We start from the raw sequence: 23,092 nt of genomic DNA on the forward strand, positions 1-23,092 counted from the left end.
TAAAAAATATTCAAATTTTCCAGTATTTCCGTTTCACTTCATCCCCACATCAAAATTAATTTTTTAAATTGAAATAGTTTATTTTCTAAAACTAATAATAGTCTTGACAAAAATATCAATATATTAATTAAATAATTAATATTTTTAGTTATTAAAATCAAATATTATAAATTATTAACATGATTAATTCGAAAACATGTCAAAATGAATATCAATATCTATGTTACCCGTCCCATATTTTTTATTTTTGCAAATTTAATACGATACATGTTAGTAAAAATTTATTGATGAGACATTTTAGATGTGTAGTAAAAAAACAAAAAAAGTTAACACCACTCAGAAAAAATATCTCACTCAGATTTATGCTTTAAGAATTTATAGTCTTACCACTAACATATGAGACCACATGAGTGAACCTCACAAATGTTTTCCAATAAATATGGTCCAATTCTCTCCTTTAATTCTCATCCTATAGTTCAACATCAAACCCTCAAAAAACACATTAGTATACATTTCTTAACAATGGCTTCCAACAAGCTTAGTGCACTCATTATATTGCTTTCTCTTCTTTCCTATTAAACATTTTCACATGCTTGTGGTTCATGCAATCCAAAACCTAAGCCTACTCCTCCACCACCTTCCAAAACACCAAAGTCTTGTCCTCCACCTACGACTAGTCCTCCTACTCCTTCAACATCACAAAAATGCCCTAATGACACTTTAAAGCTAGGTGTTTGTGCTAATCTTCTTGGACTTGTTAATGTTGTTGTCGGAAGTCCTGCTTCAAGCAAGTGTTGTGCATTGATTCAAGGTTTGGCTGATCTAGAAGCAGCACTTTGTCTTTGTACTGCAATTAAGGCTAATGTTCTTGGTATCAACTTGAATGTTCCTATCACACTCAGTCTTCTACTCAGTGCTTGTGAAAAATCTGTTCCTTCTGGTTTCCAATGCTCATAAAATTTCATGCTTTATAAGTAAGATGTGTAGGTATGTCCTTTCAATAATGGGGTAAGCTTGTTTGCCTTATTTCCAACTTTTTCTTTTTAATTTAAATAAATTTAGGGAACCTTCGTTTGCATGATTGTACTTGTCATACTTTCATTTGTGTAATGAATGGATTATTGTAATTATTTTGGGCTCATTGGAGTTGTGTGAGGTGAAGCATAGCATGTAAAATTGTATTATCTATTTTACATAAAATTAAAAAAATTAAATGCACTTTATATTTTTTACTTAGAAATAAATTCTCCCTTAATATATATTAGGGTGAATAGTATTTTTATCTCCTATTATATGGACGAGAGTTCTGGTTTATTACATGTAAAAATAAAAGTAAAGATTTCAATTTTTTTTCATTTGATCTTTGAGTCATATGACTCGGCAATTAAACTTATGTGGCAAGTTTAATGTGTAATTTAATTTTTTAAAATATATTTTTAAGACACATGACATTTATTTATTAAATCATTTTTTAAATCATAACAATTAAAACCTAAAAATAATTCAAAAAATCAACCTTCCTAAAATAAATATTGTCCAACATTGTTTAGGGTTTTTAATACAAAAATCGAGATGCTAGATAGAGATTTGAATATAAGTAAAAAATATACTTCAAAAAATATGATTTTTAATGAAAATATAAAAAGTTAGTGATAATTAACTATCGAATTTTATATTTGTATTCATATCTTCAACCATCTTTAAACAAACACAATTTTTTTAAAGAGAAATAAACATTAAAATAAAAGTGAATTAGCATTATTAAAAGAAAAGGGGTGAGAAACAAATGGATTAACATTATCAAAAGAAAAGGCGTGTGAAACATTCTTATGTGTGACAAAAATGGTATTGAGAATGAAAAACTATTAAAAGTTAACTATGGAAATGCATTCATCTATATTTTCATGAAACAAGAGGTTACAATTGGTTGTTTATATATGCTATTGTGGGTTTTAGAAGTAGCAACAAACTAACTAACAGTAGAGATAAAAGTGGAAGAGAGATATCAACCTATAAAAGTGGTTATGCTAAATCCTATCTCTAATACTCCCCCCTCAAGTTGGAGAGTGATAGTTATAAACTCCCAACTTGGACAAAAAGTCATGGAATATCTTAGCTCCTAAATATTTATTGAAGATGTTAACTTGTTACTGATGAGTTGAAATATGAGTCGTAGTAATGGCGCCTGATTGAATATGGTCTCTTATGAAATGACAATCCACTTCAATGTGTTTAGTTCTTTAGTGGAAAACAGGGACGGCAGGTAAATAAATGGTTGCTTGATTATCGTAGTATAAAGGTGTAGGACATATGTATGGAACTTAAAAAGTATTTAGTAGGCTGTGTATCCAAATAATTTCACTTGTAGCATGTGCCATTGCTCTATATTCAGCTTTACTGGAAGAGCGAAAGACGGTTACTTATTTCATTATTTCCCATGAAATTGGAGCGTTTCCAAGTTTCATCAAATAACCCGATGTAGATTTTCATGTTATGGGACATGATGCTCAATTTGAATCACAAAAAGCAACTAGTTGCAGATTATTGTTTTTAGGTAAGACGATGCCTTGACCCTGGGAGGATTTAAGGTATCGAAGGACTCTCATGGTTGTGTCGCAATGATCTTGAAGAGGTGTTTGCATAATCTGGCTTAACACATGGACAACATATGTTAATTATGGCCTTGTGATTGTGAGGTAAATGAGGCGGTCAGTTAGTTATCTATATTTTAACAGATCGGAGTATGGGGATCCATTAGCTAAAGCGAGTTTGTGATTTGCCTCCATTGGGAACGAAGAAGGCTTGGAACTAAGCATGCCACATTCAGTGAGAACCTCAAGTGTATATTTTCGTTGATAAAGAAATAAGCCTTCTTGTCCGTGTGCTAGTTCGATACCGAGGAAGTATTTAAGTTTGTCAAGATCTTTCATATGAAAGCACTGACTTAAGTATTGTTTGAATTTGGCACAAGCTTCATCATGGTTTCTAGCGATGATTAAGTCACCGACATAAACTAGAACAACTATGAAGATAAATGGTTTGGTGTACATGAAGAGACTGTGATCAACATGACTCTCCTTGAAACCATAGTTAATTAATGCTTTTGATAATTTGGAATACCAGTTTTGAGAGGCTTGGTGTAACCCTTACAAGGACTTCTTCAACCGACACACCACGTTAGGATGCATAGTGTTGTAGCCTTGTGGAAGTTTCATATAGACATCTTCATGTAAATCTCCATGAAGGAAGGCATTTCTAACATCCATTTGATAGAGGATACACCATTTGGTTGCTGCAACAGTCAAAAAGCATTAAACAATTGTCATCTTTGCAACAGGCGTAAAATTTTAATTGAAGTCCTCTCCTTCGATTTGAGTGAATCCTTTTGCAACTGATCGAGCTTTATGTTTCTCAATTTCTATCGTGGCCTTGTGTTTAATCTTGTATGCCCATCGATATCCTATTAACTTTTTCCCAGGTGGTAGAGTGGTTAGTTCGCATGTTTGATTATCCTCAAATGCTTGAAGTTCTTGAGCCATGGCATCTTTCCATACTTGCAATTTAATTGCTTTAGTGTATGATGTTGGTTCTGCAGTGTTACTAATTGCCGCAGGGTTAGCTTTGTGATTCAGGGAAAACGTATCATAGTGAACAAAATTTGAAATAGGGTATTTAATATTTGAGTGCACATTGTAGCAATAAAAATCTTTGAGGTGATGTGGGGGCAGTCGTATTCTTGGGGGCAACTCTATTCAAGCATTGTTATGTTCCTTATTGTGCTTCCCCGCAATCGTATCATCTTCATTGTTGTATAGAATGTTTGAAGCTGAAATGGGATTGGGTGTATTGTGCTTATTCGGTTCAGATGCGTTGGTGCAATAAAAATATTTGAGGTGATGTGGGGGCTGTCGTATTCTTGGGGGCAACTCTATTCAAGCATTGTTATGTTCCTTATTGTGCTCCCCTGCAACTGTATCATCTTCGTTGTTGTCTGGAATGTTTGAAGCTGAAACGAGATTAGGTGTATTGTGCTCATCTGGTTCAGATGTGTTGGTAGGGGATTCAAGTGAATGGTCCTGGTGTAAGATGTCAACATCATGAGTGTTAAGGTTGGTCGATGCAGTGATAGTTTCTTGTGCATTGGTAGTGGGAATGACTATAAGTTATGAAACTGTTTCAGTTTGTGGGGGATGTCGTTATTCATCATCAATGTAATATTATCTAGTGTATTTGTTAATGTTAATGGAAGGTGGGTTTGATGTTTGAAGGAAGGGATAAGTATCCTCATAGAAGAAGATGTCTCTCGATGTATGGAAAGTATGAGTTTGAATATTATAAACGTTTCATCCTTTTTGTCCTTGTGGATATCCAATGAATAAGCATTTGTCAACTCGTGGATCAATTTTGTCTAGTTGTTTGGAGACATTCTTCAAGTAGCATAAACATCCAAAGTTGCGTAAATGATCATATTGAGGTGCCTTTTCGAAAAGAATCTCATAGGGGGTGAGACCTTTATTAACAACAATAGGTGTTCTATTGATTAGGTATGCTGCAGTTAAAACACAATCACCCTAAAAGTGTAGTGGAAGGTTTTCTTGGAAGCGTAACACTCACGTTATATTCAATATATGTCGATGTTTACGTTCTACTTGTCCATTTTGTTGTGGTGTATAAACATATTAGGTTTCATACTCTTGGTGAATGAAAGATAAGAATTTGGAGTTAACAAATTATGTGCCATTGTCGCTGTGTATTCTCTTGACAGTTTTGTTGAATTGTCGCCTAATCAAATTACAGAAAGTGATCAAATGGTGCAACATTTCAGTTTTCAATTTCATTAGATACGCCCAAGTGCCTCTAGTATAATCATCAATAATGGTGAGAAAATATGATGCTCCATTATGTTCAACAATATTGTATTTTCTCCAAAGATCACAATGGATCAAATCAAAAGCTGAACTAGCTTTATTATTGCCAAAAGGAAATGAGTTTCTACATTGTTTTGCTTCATGACATATATCACAACATGTTGATTTATGTGAGTCAAAAGTACATTGAAAGTGATGCAAAATTTGTTGTAAAGCTTTAGGAGAAGGGTGTCCCATTCTAGTGTGCCACAAAGTTGTTAAATCTTTCTTAGTTGCCCCTAAGAATCCATGTAGAAATGACTTTGTGAACATATATACACCTTCATACATGCTACGGAATTCACTCTTCTTCTTCGTTAGAAGGTCCTGGATTATGTAGAAATTTTGATCATAAGTCACCGTACAAGATATATCACGAGTCAATCTATGAATGGAAATCAAGTTCCAGTTGAATGAAGGGACTAGGAGCACATTATGTAATATGAAATTATTGGACATAGATACATCTCCTATGCAATCAACAAGGGTGGATGTTCCAGTAGGAGTGATAATTTTAAAAAGATGTGGATAATTGCTCAATATTATGCAAAATAGATGGTAAATAAGTCATATGATGGGATGCACCACTATCAAGTATCCATGTATGAGTTGCATGTACATTACCGTTCATGTTATCGAGGGGAGAAACTAGATTTTTTGTGCGAGTGCCATGAAGAGAATGCCTTAATGTCAAACCTTATATAGTATCACGTTTGTCAACTAATGTAGAAAGTTGTGATCCTTTATGCTTGTTGTGGTCTCTTTTTGGAGTTCTTCCGGGTTCCCAATGTGTAGGATAACCAACAATTTTGAAACACTTGTCTTTGACATGGCCATTCTTACCACAATGGTCACAATTAAGTTTTAGATATTGGCGCGACTTTGATCTGTCGTGTTTGGCAGAGTGAAAGGCTGAGCATGTATTAGTGTTGACGTGTCTTTCTATTTCATTTGTCAATCGTGATTCCTCTTGTTGTATGAGATTGAAAACGTGGCGCAATGGTGGGGGAGGATCGGAGTTAATGATGGTGCCTATGATATGAGCGAATTAGTCATTGTCATAACCATCAAGAAACAAATGAACGCATTGATCATCATCTCTCTTGGTTAAAGATTTGGAGGCTCCACAACTGCATTCTAGTAGCGTTTGGAGTTCATCAAGCTCATCAAAAAGGATTTTGAATTAGGTGTAATATTTTTTTATACTCATGTCAGAATCTTTCTGCAAAAGGCATATGATGCACCATAATTGATGAATGTGCGGTGCATTGATCTAAGCAAATTATTCTTCAATATCAATGCAAATATCGCGAGCAGTTGATGTGTGAGAGATGTCTCCATGCAAATTGGGATCGATCGAATTGATAATCCATGCCATGACCATGTAATCAGCTTTCTCCTAGCTGGAAAAGTCTGTAGAATCGCGGGTTGGTTTCTTGATAGAACCATCAACGAAACCGATCTTCACCTTTGCGTGTAGAGCCATTTTCATGACTCGAAGCCATGTGCGGTAGTTGCTGCAATTCAAGGTTGTAGAAATAAGAGAGGTTCCTGAATTATCAGAATATTCAGAGAATACGCAGGGTTGGGTGGGATGATGATGGAAGGCGGTTCTTTTTCAGATTGATCATCATCAAGATCGCTGTGCTTGGATGCCATATTAAAAGTTAACTATGGCAATGCATTCATCTATATTTTCATGAAACAAGAGGTTACAATTGACTGTTTATATATGCTATTATGGGCCTAAAAAGTAGAAACAAACTAACTGATATTAGAGATAAAAATGGAAGAGAGATAATAACCTATATAAGTGGTTATGCTAAACCCTATCTCTAATAAAATCCATTATGAAAAAGTACATGCATGCTTTATTGTGATACGTGAATAATGGAGTGAAAAAGAATCATGAGCTTCTTAAAAATTGAGAGTAGTGTGTCTTTATTGAAGAAACTAGTATCGTGTGACAATTGTTACATTACCATATCAAAAAAATACAGTTATGCTATTCATACACCATTTTTTACACCAAATCCATACACCGTATACATTGTTCACCGTATTTATACGGTGAACTATGTTTTTTTAAAATTAAAAAATAATAATTATGAACCGTATATGAACAATGTATGAACAGTATCCCGTGAACAATACATGAACAGTACCCGTGAACAGTAATCGTGAACAATGTCTTTAAAGTAATGAAATAAAGTTGGTTAATGAAATGTAAAAAATTGGTTAATAAAATGAAGAAGTTGGTTAATACACGTCCAAATATTAAAAATAATTTTTATTAGTACACCAAAGTTTGTTAATAAAAAGTAAAAAATTGGTTAATAAAATTATGAAGTTGGTTAATAAACGTTCAGTTGTCGAAATAAATTTTGAGCAATCATCAAAATTGGTTAATACAATGTAAAAAGTTGGTTAATAAAATTATAAAATTGGTTAATCACACAATTTTATATCAATATCATTTAATTTAAAAATTAAAAAAAAAAATATTTCACACAATTTTATATCAATATCATTTAATTTAAAAAAGTAAAAAAAAAAAAATATATATATATATTATTATAATATTTCACTGTTCACCATATTGGTAAACAGTGAAATACGAATGTAGACGTAAGTTTTGGTATAGGAATATCATTTCTAAAAAAAAAAAAAAAACATATATTTCCAAAGACAACCTCTTAAATTCCGTTTAAAAAAAGAGAGAACCTCAAAAGTAGTGAATGCATAGTTAAATTAAGAATATTTAAAATTTTCAAAACAAGTACCAAAATAAGCAATTGATGTGTAGCTCAGTAAATGCCAAGTTTATTTTGTAAAAATGAAATTTTATGTAACTGATTTTGTTGCAAACGGTGAGCATGTCGTGGAGTATAGTGAACTTAGAAAAAAATTAATGACTTGTATGAAGATGGGATGAAGATATTATCAACCAATAACATAAAGTTAGTTGGAAAGTTAGTTATATAGTTAGAAAGTTAGTTAACTTACACTAAGTTTCTACATTATGTATGGGATACACAATGGCATAGTGTGAGCTATGTTGTAACTTTAAGCTATTCCAAGCAATGAGAAACTACTTTCTTTTCATTATTTTGTGTTCATCATTGTTGAACTCTCTTATCATAATATGGTATCATCGCATTACAATCTAGTTTATCTTCAATCTTTATTATTATGGAAAACACATATAATGATGGTTGCGAAACACATATAATGGTAGTTACGAAACACATATAATGACGATTTCACATCCGTTATTAGCACTACGCCAAATAAGGGAAAAGAGGGCGCTTTTTTTGGCCTATAACAGCGCTTCAAAGCGCCCTCTAATCTGGCGCTGGCATAGGTAAAGACAGCGCTTTTTTTCCTAGTGAAAGCGCTGTCTAAAGTGGCTCTTTAAGCCCTTTAAGGGCCACTTTAGAGGGCGCTTTTTCAAAAAAACGCCCTCTAAAGTGGAAACATTTAAGGGTTTAGAGGGCGCTTTTACTGGAAAGCGCCATCTAAAGTGGAAACTTTTAAGGGTTTAGAGGGCGCTTTCCAGTAAAAGCGCCCTCTAAATCCTTACATGTTTCCACTTTAGAGAGCGCTTTTTTGAAAAAGCGCCCTCTAAAGTGGGTGGTTATTTAATTTTTTTTTTTTAAAAAGCGCTATATTTTTTTATTTATTTTAGACAACCTGTATATTGAAGCAGTACACCCAAAACTATATAATTTGAAGCCCTTTTTCACACATTGCATTCAACAAGCCTTATATACAACAATCCATACATATACAACAATCCACTGATATATAATCGTTTAACTTCTAAAGATTCTATATACAACCAATTCATAACTTAAAAAGAAATAAAACTAAGTAGCAAAAGCATCTCTGAGATGTATGTTTTTTTTGCTAGCAGCAGTCTTCTTAGCAACAACCTCTTTTTGTTCAATATCAATAGCATGAACCTAAAATATCATAAAATTAGTTAGGTGATGTATAAGATCAAGAATTAACATTTTCTATGCATAAATATCATATAATTGTGTTTATACCTTCTTTTTTTTATGCAACTGACTCGATTTGCTGCGTAATCCCCTTATATTTTTGGTCTCTTATCTTTTGAAGATAGAATTGATATTTGTTTAGATGGACATGTTCCATTGTCGTAGAGGGATACTTTCAAATATCCAACATCATCATCTACGCGAATGAGGCTTGACGACAATGGAACATCTCCATCTAAACAAATATCAATTGATACTTTCGAGTATCCCTTGCCCCTTGCACGAATGATTGACTTCATAATAGCCATTTTACCTGTAATAAAGAAAACAATTAAAATCAGATGACAAATGTAAAAACAATTAAAATCATAAAAGTCATTTTACCTGTAATAAAGAGCACAATTAAAATCATTTGACCTGTACCTTTTTCACTAAGTTCTCTTTCTTTTCTTTGTTGGAATATGTTCTACATGTCTCTTAACAACACGGACGGTTGGATTGATCCAAATACCCTCATTATGATCATTTCTAATATATGAATCATTTGATATAATATTCTCATCTTGATCATTTCTGGTAAACGATTCAATCTCAACATCAATATCACCTTGATCTCCAGTGTTTTCAGCAATTACTTTGTTGGAAAAAAGAACTATAGACCATTTCGTACTTTTCGGATCATTGACATAGAACACTTGTCTAGCTTGAGAGGCTAGAATAAAAGACTCATCTTTGTATCCCACCCTATTAAGATCCACTTGCAAAAATCCTGACTTATCCATTCGAATGCCGTTATTATTTTCAACCCACTTGCAACCAAATATAGGAATCTGAAACTTCTCATAATCAAACACCCAAATGCGCTCGATAACACCAAAATACGACAGATTTGCAAATTTGGGGTTTAAGTCCTTCACACTTGATATGTGCATTGCTTCAGCTACCACGGTGACACCACTATTATGCATAGTACTTTTATCATCTTGTTCTTTGGTATAAAATGTGTATCCATTAATCGCGTATGCGCTATAAGAAAAAACATGGAAACTTGGACCATATGCTAAGCATCTCAACCTTTCTGTTATTGAAGCGGGATCTGAATAATACTTTGAATAAATATGATCCTTAAACCAAGGTATAAAACATCGATTGTGCTCTCGTACTATCCAATTTTCATTTCTATTGGGATTTAAACCTCGGAGAACATCCTTGTGAATTTCAACATACGACTCAACCTCATTCTCATTGTGCAGAACATACAAATGCACTTGATCCCGTTCGACCCTTGATACTGTCACGATTTTATTTCCAATTAGATTTTTTCCTTCTTTCTTTTCGACAAGCTGAGACTTGGGGAGTCCGATTGACTGAACATTAGACAAATATTCAGTACAAAACTCAATCGCTTCTTCAACAATGTATCTTTCAACCATACAACCTTCTGGTCGACTTCGGTTCTTCACGTACCCTTTTAATATTTTCATATAACGTTCAACAGGGTACATCCATCTCATATAAGCTGGTCCACACAATTGTGTCTCTTTCACAAGATGAACAACTAGATGTACCATTATGTCAAAAAATGATGGAGGAAAAAACATTTCAAGCTCACACAAAGTAATAACGATTTCTTTTTGCAACATTGGTAAGATCGCAGGATTGATCACCTTACTGCAAATTGACTTGAAGAAAGAACACAACTTAGTTATAGAGCTTCTTACTTTTTCTGGAAGAATAGAACGTATACCTATTGGGAGAAAATGTTCCATTATAACATGGCAATCATGGGTCTTTAAACTCTTTAACTTGAGGTCTTTCATAGACACAAGTCTTCTAATATCTGAAGAGTACCCTTCTGGAACTTTAACTTCACTTAGAAACTTACACAATGTTTTTTTCTCCTTTCTAGATAGAGTATAAGCAGCAGGCGGTAGATATGTTCGTTTTCCTTTCTTCAAGGGTCCTAATTCAGTTCTTATTCCCATCGCTATCAAGTCCTTTCTTGCCTTAAGGCCATCCTTAGACTTTCCTTGTATATTGAGTAACGTGCCAATAACACTTTCAAATACATTTTTTTCAATATGCATAACATCAAGAAAATGTCTCACATACAAGGACTTCCAATACGGCAATTCAAAAAAAACTGACCTCTTCTTCCACCCACTTTTGACAAGTGTGTGGGCAAAAGGCTTGCCAAACTGAGTATCCAAATCTTTCACCTTTTCAAAAATTTGATCACCCGTCAATATAGGTGGAGCTCTGCCTTGTTCTGTCTCTCCATTGAACGCCTTTCTCCATCCACGGTAGTGATGATTTGAATTTAAGAATCTCCGATGACCGAGAAAGACATTCTTCTGACCAAACTCCAAGCGCTTCCAATCTGTTTTATCTTCACAAATAGGACACGCACATTGACCTTTTATGCTATACCCTGATAGATTTCCGTATGCTGGAAAATCATTAATTGTGCCAAACAACATCGCCCTCAAGTTGAAACTTTCTTTCCTATATCCATCATAAACCTCCACACCGGTCTCCCACAAAATCTTTAAATCTTCGATTAAGGGCTTCAAGTACACGTCTATGTCATTCCCTGGTTGTTTAGGTCCAGAAATCAACATAGACAACATCATGTACTTACGCTTCATACATAGCCATGGAGGTAGGTTATAAATCATAATAATCACAGGCCATGTACTGTGTGAGATACTCTGGATACCGTGTGGGTTCATTCCATCAGTAGATAATGCCAAGCGAAGGTTTCTTGATTCTTCTCCAAATTCAGGATAATCATTATCAATTTTCAACCACTGTGGTGAATCTGCCGGATGTCGATACTTTCCATCTATAATTCTTTCATCTGCATGCCAGGTCAAGTGTCTTGAATCGGTTTCACTACGAAACATGCGTCTAAATCTCGGAATAACAGGAAAATACCACAAGACTTTTGTTGGAGACAACTTGTTCTTAAATCGCGAGACACCGCATTTAGGACACTCATTTAACGATGCATACTCATTTCGAAACAAAACGCAATCGTTTGGACATGCATGTATCTTATCATAGCTCATGCCAATAGAGCACAACATCTTTTTGGTCTCATATGTTTGATTGGGAAGAACATTATCCTCAGGAAGCATATCTTTCAAAAGGGCTAATAACTCTGTGAAACTTTTATCCGACCATCCATTGCCCGCCTTTAAGTTGTACAACTTTAATACCGCAGACAATCTTGTGAATTTAGTGCAACCATCATACAAAGGTTTCTCTGCATCACTTACCAACCTCTCAAACATTTCGGGACAATCCTTAAGATCTCCTTCAAGTGCTTCTGCAATCTCTTCAACTCGATCACAATCGTATGTATCTGCGCCACTATAGTTTGAGGCATAGGTCGTACTATCACCCGGTTCAACATTCTCGTTACTTTTCTCACCATGCAAATTCCAACATGTATAACTTCGATCAATTCCATGCCTCATTAGATGCGATGTCAACTGAACTGCGTCAACCCGTTTCCCATAACAACAACCCAAGCAAGGACATATCATTCTACTGGGGTCTTCGGCGTGCGCAACGGAAAACTTAACGAATTCTGATACCCCATTCTCGTACTCTCTCGACAATCGATTGGAAGACATCCATGTATTATCCATTACTAATTAGAATAAATAAAAAACAATTTCAGAAGAGTTCAAACACATTCGGACCTAGGTTTCTAATGATACTGGTGTTGACACAAAATCAAATGTTCATAGGTCGTATAACCCTAACTACTGGGTAATGTAGTCCCATTGCATGCGCTAAAACAAAGCTAAAACAAAGCAATAGTAAACGCGCAGCTAAAACAAAGCAATAGTAAAACAATAACATAAAACTGAAATTGCGCAAAGCTAAAACAAAGCAATATTAAAATTAATAATGTATGCATCGTGTACCTTTGATTGGTAGAAGGAGGAAACGCGCAGTAATAATGTAGATCTAACAAAGGTGGAAGGAAAACGCCTTAGAACCCTAACGTGAAAAAGAACGAAAATAACAGAGAGTGAAATAACAAAACGCGCAGTATGTTATAATTTTAATGTTTACTAAAGGGGACCTTAGAGGGCGCTTGTGGAAAAAAAGCGCCCTCTAAAGGGGGCCTAAGAGGGCGCTTATGGAAGCGCTCTCTAAGGCTTTCCAGAAGCGCTTTATAAGCTGGAAATGCACATGGACTTATAACAGCGCTTTATTAAAAGCGCCCTCTAAGGTATCTGCTCCTTATTTTTTCGCTTCACCTTAGAGGGCGCTTTATTAAAAAAGCGCCCTCTAAAGGGGGCCTAAGAGGGCGCTTATGGAAGCGCTCTCTAAGGCTTTCCAGAAGCGCTTTATAAGCTGGAAATACACATGGACTTATAACAGCGCTTTATTAAAAGCGCCCTCTAAGGGTAACCTTAGAGGGCGCTTTCTAAAAAGCGCCATGTATTGTTGTCCCTCTATCTCCTCCTTATTTTTTCGCTTCACCTTAGAGGGCGCTTTATTACAAAAGCGCCCTCTAAAGTGCGCTGTCTATTGCTCCTTATTTTTTCGCTTCACTTTAGAGAGCGCTTTTGTAATAAAGCGCCCTCTAAGGTGCGATGTCTATTCCAGTTTTTGGCGTAGTGTAGGTAGTGTGTGATTGTATGTATGGTGGTTTGCACAACGAGCGTGTGATCATGATTATAAGCTAGATAGCCACTACCTATCACAACGGTTATATTAAACAACGATTGTGATATATATTTAGATCATGGGTTCGACACCCAACAACATCAACAATTTATTTAAAATATAATTAACATTTCACCATGGTTACAAAGGTAACCGTTGTGAAAAGTACCTTGAGTTTATTATAAAATATGTAGATTGTTTATTTTTTCTTACACCTCACTAAACATATACAACCATTAAAATTTATGTAAAAGATAATGATTTGAAAAATTAAATTATTCTTAAAAAACAACTTAAACAAACCACTGTTTTCAAACTGCATTCATATCGTAATTCATCTTTTGCTTCTTAGTACATAGTATTTGATTCAATGCCCTGAGTTATTCAAAGCAACAATTCATTGCTAGTTTATTTTGCAAAGCATCAATATGTTGACTAGCTCAGAATCATCATCATCGCTATCAACATCATTATTTTAATCAACGATGAATGTTATTATGATGACAACGATGAAGATGATTCAATTTCTCAACAAATTCATGTTTCAAATCTTCGAGGTGAAATAAACAATATGAAACAAGGTTTAAAACCAATTCTTGATTATTACACTAAAATGTGTGGCTTGTGGGAATAATTGAGTTCACATTTGCCAATGCTAGCTTGTTCTTGCAATGAACAATGCAGATGTGAAGTTATGTGTTATGGAACAAATTTTTGTATAGAAGACCAAATCATTCACTTTCTCACAGGTTTGAATGACAACTTTTATGTTATAAAGACTCGAGTTCCTCTTATGGAACCATTACCCTCCATTAACAAAAATCTATTTGATGGTCATTGAAAAAGAAATATATAACATTTCTCTCTTACCTAAACCTTAGAACAACCCTAAAATTAAAGAATCCAACACCTTTATCAATGTTTATGATGCAAGAAAATTTAAAGATTATGGTAAGAATCACATGCATTCAGGATATAAGAAGGACCTCTGAATTTGCACTCACTGCAATAGAACTGGTCATACTATCGAGGTATTCTATAGAAAGCATGGATTCCCTCCAAATTTTAGAAAGAAACAAGTTTAAGCCAATTCTTACTTTGTTGGTAGTGATGAGAAACATCAATCTAATGTTGTATATGAAAGTTCAACCAATGCTCAGGCTAGCATTACTCAGGAGCAATACTCTCAACTGATTAGCTTACTTCAACATTCAAATTTAATGTCTCACACTCCATCTTCTAATACCATGCTTAGTTCAAACAAAATTTCTACTCACTCTGTTCACAAACCAAATGAAACCTAAGGTATTTCTCATGTCTCTTGCCTAACATGCTTTTGTTATTCTAATTCCAGTCTTTGGCTTCTTGACTTAGGACCAAATGGTCATGTATGTTCCTTCTTAATTTTTTCCATTCATATTATAAAATTTAACTAGTTAGTGTATGTTTACCAAATGTCTCTTATGTGTTGGAGAAGTATGCAAACACTATCATATTTTCCCCTCACCTATACATCACAAATGTCCCTTTCACTTTTGAACTTTCACTCAATTTAATTTCAGTTTCATAGTTATTTAAATCCCTCCATTGTAAAGTGTCATTTTTAATAAAAATTGCATCTTGCAGGACTTGAAATCTCGGCAGATAATTGGTTTGGCTAGTGAGACGGATGGCCTATACAAACTCTTGATTGATGGTGATACTCAACCAATTGGACCTCCTATTTAGACCAACACAAAAACTCTTCACACCTCACACCAAGCACCCTCTCCCTCTAGCATTAATGAAGTGTGTATTATACCTATACATGACCTTTGGCATTTTAGATCAGGCCATTTATCTCATGAAAGACTGACTAGAATGTCTCAATTGTATTCCAATATTCATCATGATAATAAAGTTGTTTGTGATATTTTCCATTTTGCTAGACACAAGAAATTACCCTATCATACTATTACTTCTAAAGCTTTTTCATGTTTTGAATTGATTCACTTTGACATTTGGGGACCCTTAGTTGTCAATTCAATCAAGGCCATAGGTACTTCTTAAACGCAAAAGGTAAAATACTATGAGAAAGTGTTGCAGGAAATCCCTCCAGAATTACCATAAAAGGTGTTTTATTGGTTAAAAGGCTTAAACATAATTTACATAGCGTTATTCAATTATGTGACAAAGGATATTCTATTCTTTTTGATACCTTGAGTTGCTTAATTGTACAAAAGGCAAGCAAAGTTCTTGTGTTTATGGGTTTTAGAGTTGATATATCTATTAGCCCGACTTGAAAGGTGTGTCAATGTATGGTGCTAAATGTTTAGTCACTAAGAATGAAGATTCTTGAATATGTCATTGAAATTTAGGACATGTACATTTTAAATTAATAAATAAGATAGCTTCCAAAAATCTAGTAGTTTGTCTACCAAAAATAAAGTTTTCCAAAGATAAACTTTGTGATACTTGCCAAATGGAAAGAAAACAAAAGTGTCTTTTAAATCGAAAAAAAGTCTTACAACTTCAAAACCTCTCGAGCTTCTCCATCCAAAATTGTTTGGCCTTTCAAGGACAATAAATTTAGGAGGTAACTATTACGGGTTAGTAATTAGGGATGACTATTCTAGGTTTACTTGGACACTCTTCTTAGGACCATAAGGAAGAAATCTTTAAAGCTTTTGTTAAGTTAGCTAACCTTGTCCTAAATCTTTACAATTTGAAAATTATCACACTTCGTAGTGATCATGGTGGTGAGTTTGTAAACTATCAATTTGAAAACTTTTGTAACAAAAACATAATTACTAATAACTTTTCATGTCCGAGAACTCCACAAAAATGGTGTTGTTGAGAGCAAAACCCATGTTTTAGAAGAATTGGCCTAGACAATGATAAGCAAAATGAGTTTGCCTAAGTACTTTTAGGAGGATGTGATTAATACCTCATGTCATGTCTTAAACAGGTAGTCATTTGACCTATCTTAGAGAAGACACCTTATGAGTTGCTTAAAGGAAGGAAAACTAATATTTCATATTTTCGCATTTTCGGCAGCAAATATTTTATTTTATATAACATAAAGGACACTCTTCGTAAATTTGATGCAAAGTTTGATGAAGGTATACTTCTAGGGTACTCGCCTTTGAGTAAAACACATATAGTTTACAATCATAGAACTCCATCTGTTGAAGATTCTATTCACGTAGCTTTTGATGAGACCAGATCCCAAAATTCAGGGAAAGGTAGTTCTTATGATGTTTTAGGTGTGGCAATGGAAAGATTGGTCAATGACAATATTCCCAAAAAATATCCTCTTCCACAAGTGGAAGGGGACATTATTAAAGAAAATGAGGAAAATAAGCAAAAGGAAGATAAATAAGATACCTCAACTCAGCTCCCTTAAGATTGTATTTTTACAAAATATCATCTGTTGGATTAGATACTTGGAGATATCAGAAAAGGTGTAAGTACGCGATCTTCGATTAAGAGTTTCTATAAGTATTATGATTTTATCTCTCAAATTGAACCTAAATATATATATGATTCCTTACATGACGAGGGATGGCTCATTGTTATGCAAAAATAACTCATTCAATTTAAACTAAATGACATTTGTGACCTTGTTCAACGTTACAAAGATACATCTGTCATTGGCACTAGATTAGTGTATAGGAAAAAATTAGACAAAAGTGGCATAAATACTAGAAATAAAGATAAAATAGTGGCAACAGGGTATAGTCAAGCTAAATGAATTGAATATGAGGATACTTATGATTCCGTAGCTCTTCTTGAACAAATACGACTCATTTTGGCATTTTCTAGCATCTGCTGCTTGAATTTAAGTTGTATTAGATGGGTGTTAAATTATCGTTTCTTAACGGCTTTATAAACGAAGAAGTCTATATCTCTTAATATCCTGGTTATGAGGATCATGTGAAGGAGAAGAGCGATCCAAAATGCAGCGGAATTTAAAAAAATTCTCCTTTAATGATCCTTACGAATGGGCATGATCAGTGATAGAATCGTTACCTCTTGTGGCGATTGAAACCTTTGATGCAGATCTACGAAGCGATCACGAACGTTGAATGGTGACAACACCTCTACTCAGTCCACACGAACGAATTCCTTCAATCTCAGTGCTAGCTGCTACGAATGAAGGTTTTGAGTGAGACAGAGAGAGAAACGAAATTACAACTACAAAAATGATTCTACACAAGGGTTCTATTTATAGAACCACTTGTGTGGGCTGCAAGCTAAAAAGGCCACTTAAGTGTATGTGGCTCATATCTTATAATATGCAAAAATCACTTAAGCGCGTGATACCTTACCATATTTCGTATTCTACTTAAGTACACCGTACCTTACGATGTTCTACAATTCACTTAAGTGCATCGTACCTTACGGTGTACCTTAGTTATTCTATCTCTCATCAATCTGTCCTTTTGTGTGTGACCCTGTAGGTTTTCGCGGTATTGACAATTATATTAAATCACGTATTTAACATAATAAATAGTGAGCGATATCTAGCAACACATCCCTACTACCCAAGACACGAAAATGTCATGTGATATGACAAATTCTTTTGTGATAATACTTATGTGTATAATTACCCTTTTGCCATTATGTCTATATTGAACACAAGGCATAGACCGTGTCATCCTTCTCCAGTTCAATATTGGGCCCGTAGACATTTATCCTGTTACGCAGGATGGGCAAATTCCATCTAGGTCACTCATGTCCCTTAGCATGCTTCATGGAGTATCCATCAATTGTCTTTATGGTCATCCAGTTACAGACAACGTTTGATCAGCAATAAGGCACTCAACTTTACATCTAGGGTCCATAGTGGTTTCAGGTCGAAGGGTGGTATACACCAATATCACCATGAGAATAACTTATGACACTTTGTGTAGCGGGGTATTCGTTACCTTTATATTTATTGACTAAATCAAAAGTAAATCATACAATTCGAGTCGCCACCGCACTTCTATTTATCCAAAGGAAAGGTTAGAAAGCGAACAAAAACCGAGAAGTTTTATCAAATAAAAAACTAATAAAAATGTCAGAGATCTGGGTAAGGGGGTTGGTTATGCAATGTGAAGGTTTCAAGCACCCAAAACATCCTTAGTACTCTAAGGGAGCCCTTTTTGCAAGTGTTGTATGGTAGGTCGGTATTTATGAAAATATTTGTGCAAACATGATTGGGGAGATGAGAAAAGAATATACAAATTATTTACAATTTTGTGTTTGAATTGATAAACCCATTGCCTACGTACCATCTCAAAAGATAGGATCAAAACCTCGTAGTTTGGGGTAAAAATCTCAAAAATAAGTTGGTGAATTGATTGGTCAAAAGCCTTATGGTCTTTTGTTATCAAAGGGAGAAAACTCAACCTAAAACCACAAATCCACCATGTGAGGAGAGCTTCAACATACTAGTGAAGGATCCACCCTATAATAAGTATGGAAGGCTTATAGTCCAATCACTAAGGATACAGGTGAGGTTTATATCAACCACTATGATAACTCAAACCTAATAGCTAATGTTTATGAAAAGCTTTAAAACAAATGGTCATTGGAACAATAAAAAAAACAATTTGAGTGAGTTGTATTTACAAATGAAAAGTATTCATAAAATAAAGTCAAAGTTGACTTAAGGTTCAATTCAAAATAAGTATTATGAAAAGAGTTTGAAAAATCAAAGGCATATTGCCTAGGTTTCTAATTTTTGAAAACAATGTCAATGTTTGCACAAAGTGAGTTTGGCTTGGGTTAGAGTGGAGAGAAGAAGAGAAGGGCTAGGTCCTAAACATGAAAAGATGAGAGAAGAGAATAAACCACTTGGAGTTCCTTTCTTGAGATCATAGTGATGATCCAAGAGCTCCTTTCCTTTGGACTTAGCAAGCAATAATCAATTAACTCAAGCAATCAAGCAAATATTAAATCAAGCTCCTAGGAGTCTTCCAATTGGCTTTGTCTTTCTTATCTTGGATGTCCATGACAATGGTTCTTCTAATAGCTCAAGTTTTGGTATCCCTATCACACAAGAACACACAAATCAAAAAGTTCCACAATGCAATAAAAAGAATGGACACGGGTGAGTTTAGAATTAGAGGTCCTTTCAAGCCATCCTCAAGATTAAGCATTCTAAAGGCATGAGGCCTAGTTGCTCTTCAACATATTTAGCATTCTAAAGGCATGAGGCCTAGTTTCTCTTCAAACTCCATTTAGCATAGGTAAGGTCCTAATTCTAAGTCATTTCTCCTTTTTGCATTGGGTTCACACAAACAAAAACAGAACAAACACAAGGCAATAATATATACACAATAATGTGCTCAAGTGAGCAAAAGGAAAATGACATAAGCATAAACATGAGCTCAAGTGAGCAAAGGGAAAAGACAAATGAATTAATGAGCAAGAAATTAAATTGTATTAAAGTAAATTGCAAGAATTAAATGCTTGAATTAAAAGTTAGTAGTTAGTAGTTAGTGTTAGTGTGCCATAAGGCAATTTAGCGCTATGTTAATCAATCGTAAGTAGACTAATGTAGTAGTCCCACCTATCTGAGGTCGGTTAATAAAACTATAGGCAAATAAACACAAGTTAGATACCATGACTAGTAAGCCAAGCTCCTACAACTTGCCATGCCAAAAGAAAAGAAGAATGACCTTGTATGGATTTAGGTTTTTTGCTTGACCAAGAAGCAACCTATCTTTGGCACAAAGCAATTCACTTGATCTTTGATCAAGATGAATTTGATTTGGATCAGAGAAGGTTAAGCCTCTCATATGTCAAGGTTAACCACCAATCATTAACTCATTGATCAAAAGAAAAAGAAGAAGATGAAGATGGAAATGGAATGAACCAAAATGAGAAATCAAAAGATATAACCAAAACACATTTATCAAACATGAATCGGATCAACATCAATCAATGGTAAACAAAAGTAAAATGAAGATTAGAAGTCAAGAAATAACAGAAATATTTTTGGTATTTTTTGGAATTAAAATAATGCATAAAATAAAATGAACAAACAAAGGTCAAACTTCAAATCCAATTCAAATCAACTTGGATAAGTCTAATTGGATCATCATAAGTCTAACATGGTCAAACAAGGTTTGACAAAAATTTTCAACATTTTTTGAAAACAGAAACTAATTTTAAACAATTAAAAATGAATAAAAATAACATAATTGGACTAAAATCTCAAATAAATCTCAAATCAATTAAGAAATTGATGAGAATATTTTTCATAGATTCATCATCATCCAAGGATGTTAGGAAAATATTTTTGGCATTTTTGAATATCAAAAAGTATTTTAAATGAATTATAAACAACCAGAAAAGAAATAATTCACAAAAAATATTAAATGGAATCACAAAAATAATTAAAAATTATTTTTAGAAAATAGAATTTAAGAGAAATTTTTTGCAATTGGTCCCATATTTTTGTGATTCCAAATAAAGAAGTTATGAATTTTTAAAAATAATTGGAATAAAAGAAAATAAAATGGAAATTCAGAAATTGGAAAAATCCACAGGCGTCTGATCCACTTCATTAATTGACGTGGCTGATCATGTGGCTGGGAAGCGCGCGCGTATTGTGAACCTTAGTCAACAGCGTGGCACATGGTATTAAATAAAGTCAATCAAATCAAGAGCTAGGATTCGATCTGGGAGAGTAGATCCAAGGGCTGAGGCTAGGACGCATGGGGACGGTGGTGGAAACCACCGTCTTCTCCGGTGAGAAGGCCAGTTCCGGCCACTAGTTGCAGGTTTTTAAACCTCAACCATAGCACGCGATCCATATACCATTCGAAAGCTGGGGTGATGTACATCACCCATATGACCTTAGTTTTCACTCAAGATCCCTATAGAGGAAGAAATCTGAGCTTGAAAAATGAGGTGTTCAATCTGAACTTGTCCAAAATTAAAACCACAAATCAATTGCCTCTCACATGAGGACTTCAGAGGTACCAACCAAACCAAGCAATGCACAATAATAAAAGAGATTCGAATCAAAAAAGTTATGAGATAAACCTTTAAAGTGCAGTTTGTGTGAGCTTGATCCAATCCAATTCTTCAGTGTAGCTTGATCTTGAAGTAACAAGGAAGCAAGGCTAAGGAATTATAAGCTGAAGATCAACCAGGGAAGTTGAAATTCAAGCTTGAAAAAGTGAAGAAAAAATTCAGAATTCCTTTAATGGAGGGTTGGGGAATCAGTTGAGCAGAACTTCAGGTGCCTTTAAGTTCAATTTTGAAGTGAGCAATGCCTTCTATTTATAGATGGAGTTGATGCAAGGCATGATGAAACTCGTGTGTGCATGAACTTGGGTCCTCCATGCATAGGCTTGTACAGGCGCATGTGAGGCCCAAAAGCAATTGCAATTGAGTGCTAAACATCAACCAAATGAAATTGGACGTGCAGGCTGCAACGTATTAGCTTGTGCATGGAAATTTGACATGTTATGCATAATTGATCACAAAACTTCACCTCTTCGAAAATGCCATTTGGAAAATTGAAACATAAGCATGTAGGTAATGGTTGGAAAGGTCTTGACATAAGGAAAAAATGTTATGTTGAACAAAAATCCATTTGGAGTTTAGAAATTATTGAAAACTGACCATGAAGTTCAAGGTACAAAACATGTATATGGAAATTTTGCCAAAATGGACCAACTTCAAGCCCTTATTTTTAAATTATGAAAGCCTCAAATGACAAAACCTTCAACATCAAAGTTATAGATATTTTTAATATAATCCATTTGGAATTAAAGTTTGCATCATTTGGATTTTTTCTGAGAAAGTTATGGGCACTTGAAGTTGGACTTTTTCAAGATTCAATGGCTTTGGTCCAAAGTGACCTATAATGTTTTGTATTATCACATGTGTTTCTTTTAGGATTATGAAATTCTGTCCAACATAACAATTGAATTAGATATCTTAAAATTTACAATGCACTTGGTATCACCTCAAAATCATAAAAAATTAAGGAGTTATGTCCTTGGGAAGTTGACCCAAAATTAGGGTTTCAATCAAAATGACCTATAATGTTTTGAAGTGAATGATGGCCTTCCAAGTTTCAAATGGATTTTTGATGAACATGAAAGTTGTTCATATGGTTCTTAATAACATTTTTGATATTGGGGTCATCTTCATTTGACAAACAAATCAAAAGTTAGGTCTCAGTGGATTTTAAAATAGTCAGATGAATTGACTGATCAACTTCTCAAAGCCAAACTTCAAATATTGATGAATGAATGATTGAGTACACCCATATAGGCTCATATATGCATAAAATGATGAATGAAATAACTTCCCTTGATTTTATTTGATCATGGGTTGAGGTTGCTTCATGAGCAAGGCACAGTCAATGCACAATTGAATTAGGGTTTCCTTGGGAAACAATCCTTAAGCCCCTTGGTTTATCTTGGTCAAATTGACAAATTGAGATACTTGGGAGGCATATATGATTATTGAGATCTTTGGTAACCATTGTCATGCTTGCTT

General features: G+C 34.3%; 1 pseudogene; it reads left to right on the top strand.

The window, feature by feature from the left end:
• The first annotated feature begins 522 nt into the window (after positions 1-522).
• Positions 523-957, top strand: LOC127093351 (pEARLI1-like lipid transfer protein 1; annotated as a pseudogene).
• Positions 958-23,092: the final 22,135 nt, after the last annotated feature.

This window comes from Lathyrus oleraceus, chromosome 6 (assembly GCF_024323335.1).
Source record: "Lathyrus oleraceus cultivar Zhongwan6 chromosome 6, CAAS_Psat_ZW6_1.0, whole genome shotgun sequence".
Taxonomy (NCBI): domain Eukaryota; kingdom Viridiplantae; phylum Streptophyta; class Magnoliopsida; order Fabales; family Fabaceae; genus Lathyrus; species Lathyrus oleraceus.